The sequence below is a fragment of the Schistocerca serialis genome, chromosome 3, assembly GCF_023864345.2.
Source record: "Schistocerca serialis cubense isolate TAMUIC-IGC-003099 chromosome 3, iqSchSeri2.2, whole genome shotgun sequence".
In the NCBI taxonomy this organism is placed as follows: domain Eukaryota; kingdom Metazoa; phylum Arthropoda; class Insecta; order Orthoptera; family Acrididae; genus Schistocerca; species Schistocerca serialis.
The window spans coordinates 11,482,403-11,486,297 of NC_064640.1; the positions used below are offsets into that span (position 1 = coordinate 11,482,403).

Consider the following 3,895-nt stretch of genomic DNA (forward strand, 5'->3'; position numbering starts at 1 on the left):
ACTGCCTACAGGAAAATTAAAGAGACCTTTGGAGAAAAGAGAACCACTTGCATTAATATCAAGAGCTCAGATGGAAACCCAGTTCTAAGCAAAGAAGGGAAAGCCGAAAGGTGGAAGGAGTATATAGAGGGTCTACACAAGGGTGATGTACTTGAGGACAATATTATGGAAATGGAAGAGGATGTAGATGAATATGAAATGGGAGATACAATACTGCGTGAAGAGTTTGACAGAGCACTGAAAGACCTGAGTCGAAACAAGGCCTAAGGGGGTAGACAACATTCTATTAGAACTACTGACTGCGTTGGGAGAAGCAGTCCTGACAAAACTCTGCCATCTAGTAAGCAAGATGTATGAAACAGGCGAAATACCCTCAGATTTCAAGAAGAATATAATAATTCCAATCTCAAAGAAAGCAGGTGCTGACAGATGTGAAAATTACCGAACAATCAGTTTAATAAGTCACGGGATGCAAAATACTAACGCGAATCACTTTACAGACGAATGGAAAAACTGGTAGAAGCCGACCTCGGGGAAGATCAGTTTGGTTTCCGTAGAAATATAGGAACACGTGAGGCAATACTGACCCTACGAATTATCTTAGAATCTAGATTAAGGAAAGGCAAACCTACGTTTCTAGCATTTGTAAACTTAGAGAAAGCTGAAACTTCCTGGCAGATTAAAACTGTGTGCCCGACCGAGACTCGAACTCGGGACCTTTGCCTTTTGCGGGCAAGTGCTCTACCAACTGAGCTACCGAAGCACGACTCACGCGCGGTACTCACAGCTTTACTTCTGCCAGTACCTCGTCTCCTACCTTCCAAACTTTACAGAAGCTCTCCTACGAACCTTGCGGAACTAGCAGTCCTGAAAGAAAGGATATTGTGGAGACATGGCTTAGCCAAAGCCTGGGGGATGTTTCCAGAACGAGATTTTCAATCTGCAGCGGAGTGTGCGCTGATATGAAACTTCCTGGCAGATTAAAACTGTGTGCCCGACCGAGACTCGAATTCGGGATCTTTGCAGCAGCTGTTGAGGTGCCGTCTGCAGCTCAACGCGCCGCGCCGCATCAGTAAAAGGCCGGTTCCCACTAGGGCTGCCGCGCGTCAAAACCGCGCGTCAGCGGCGTGGTTGCCATGGAAACGGCGTCAGCGGCACGGCGCGGCGGGCTCTGCGTCGCGGTTTGACCATGTCGAACCGCTTCCGCTGCCGCCTGCCGCGCTCCAGGTGCGCGCCGCCAATCACAGAACGCGCTGAGCGTGACGTCAGGTACGGAACCCCGGGCCACACGAACTTTCGCCAAACCGCTAGCGCGGACGCGACGGCAGCTATGAAATACTTATCATCCGATTCCAAGGAAACTATTCGGCAGAAAAATTTGATTCTTGGGCATGTTACAGCCTGATCTCTTCTCTCGATAAAGGACCGAATTTCTTTTCGTTATTCGTCGTGGTTACTTGCTGTATCGCATTTACGTAAATCTTTACACGAAATTTGAATGAGTGTGCAGAGGTAAAAACGCATTGCGTGGACTTTGCGTATAGTTCATTTTAGGTAATACATTATTGCGTATGAAATTTAGTCAACATATCGAAATTGTTTTTAAAGCTGAGAGCAGATCGATAGCTATCACCGTTCTCGAGATATTGAATGATATGTCGGCGGACGGGCTGTGCCGTGACCGCGCGCGGGTTGCTCGCGACGCGACCGGTACTTCGTAATGCTCGTCGTAAACCATGTGGTTGTATCAACCGCAAATTTCGTAAACAGTTCAAGAAATCGAAACGTGTTTTTTTGCAAACGATAACTTGTGAAAAGTCACGTATTTCGTCGCATGATAAATATCCTAAATCTGTTCATCTACCGAGATATGAATGTAACTACAGTTTTTCAGAAGGGATAGATGAATTTTTTTAAACAGCATTTAATAGCATGTGGAATGAGAAGTTAAACTGAAACTAATTTGCTGGTATGTCATAAGATGTAATTTACTAAATAACTACAGCTGTTGATTATTTCCTTAGGTAAGTAACAAACTTTTTTTTCTTTATCCAGTGTACTTTACTGATTCAAGACACGTATCGCCTTTTACTTTAAGGCATCTTCGGTGGAATCTAGAATGATTCAGTTTTGTTTTGATATGTGATACTTGCAGATTATAAACCAGTTCACATCTTTTTTTACGTGAATGACTGATTACTTACAGTGAATCGAGTTTTTGGCGGACATGTACGTTTCCCCTCACCTGGTCACATGCTGGAGGTTGAACTAAAACTTAGATTATGGAACATAAGCACATTTTCATGTTCGCTCTTTTTTCTTCTGTCACTAGCAGTAGACGTTTTACCAAAAACGCTGGTTTGAAGTCGTAACTACAGTGTGTTCACCTCATGTCCCTTCCTGTCTGGTTTGTTTATGTACATTTTGCCAACCTGCAGAATTATATGCTGAAAACTAATGTTTGTTTATTTTTGTTCTCCTTATATCTGTATGTGTGTGTGGCTAGCCAGTGATAGTTATAGAAAGTTGAAAGTGAATTCAGTAGTTGTCAGACAGTGGTTGAAAGATTTGGTGTTCAGCTGAATTGAGTTTTGGTTTAAATGTTTTAAGGAGGAGTGCATGGAGGAGTAAATTCACTGCTTACATTAATAGATAAAATAGTAGAATAGTATTTCAACAGACGATTATTATCAGAATACTATCACCCAACCCCTTTGTCCGCACTCTTTGGCGCCCCATAATACGTCCTGTCAACTAACCCCTATTGTTGTCAAAGTTGTGCCGTAATTTCCTCTTCCTCCTCTATTTAATTCCGTACCTCTTCTTTAGTCACACGATCCTCGTATCTAATCTTCAGCACTCTTATTGATCACCATGTTATGAAAGCGTCCATTGTCTTCTTGACAGAACTGTTCATCGTCCACGTTTCACTTACATACAAGGCTGCACTCCACACAAATACCTTTGTAAAATAGTATCCAACCATTAGAATTTATATTCGATGTGAACAAATTTTCTTTTTCAGAACGCTTTTCTTGCTATTGACAAGTCTTCAGTCAGGTTTGCGTCTGCACCAGGAAATGCCTTACAATTTAAAATCTGGTTTCGAAAATTCTGTTCCAAATATATATATTATTCTTTCGTGATTCTTAAGCAAGGTGCCGGCGATGATTACATTATGCTCTGTGGGAAATTCTATCTGGTGGCTTCCACTTTCATTCCTTCCACCTAGCCTTTGTGTTCTTACTGTTTTCGTGTACCTGCTACCGTATCACATTTTAAATTTTTGTCTCGCTTAACTGTCTGAATAATCCCTTATTGTACATTGTTTCAATGTGTTAGGAGATAGTTAACAATCATGAACGGTAGTCATGAAATTGGTTTATGTTGAAATGAGAAAACATGAATAATGAAATATGTGAAAGAGTACATTGTACAGAAAATGAAAAATTGGTATGTCTTCACCCAACTTCGTCTTTCCTTCATGTAGGTGTAAGATATATTTATTCAAACACACCGGGCGTTTCAGTGGGTCTCGCCCCGTACCTCAGTGGCTGTTCATCATTGGCTACCGCTAGCGTCTGCCGCTTCCAGATCGGAACGCCAATTCCGCGAGCCGCTGCGTCAAAGCGGAAAACGCTTGCCGCTGCCGTTGCCGGACGCCGCACTGCCGCGCTCTAGTGGGAACCGGCCTTTTACTGATGCGGCGCGGCGCATTGAACTGCAGACGGCACCTCAACAGCTGCTGTGTGTGTGTGTGTGTGTGTGTGTGTGTGTCCCGTAAAGGCCAGTTCCCACTAGAGCGCGGCAGCGCGTCGTGCGGCAACAGCAGCGGCAAGCGTTTTCCGCTTTGACGTGGCGGCTCGCGGAATTGGCGTTCCCATCTGGAAGCGGC

At 43.8% G+C, this 3,895-nt stretch overlaps 1 non-coding gene across 1 annotated transcript; it reads right to left on the reverse strand.

Annotated features, from left to right (window-relative positions):
• Window positions 1–689: 689 nt before the first annotated feature.
• Trnal-caa (transfer RNA leucine (anticodon CAA)) lies at window positions 690–764 on the reverse strand. Its single transcript has one exon. It is a non-coding gene; the product is annotated as a tRNA-Leu (tRNA).
• Between the last annotated feature and the right edge of the window lie 3,131 nt (window positions 765–3,895).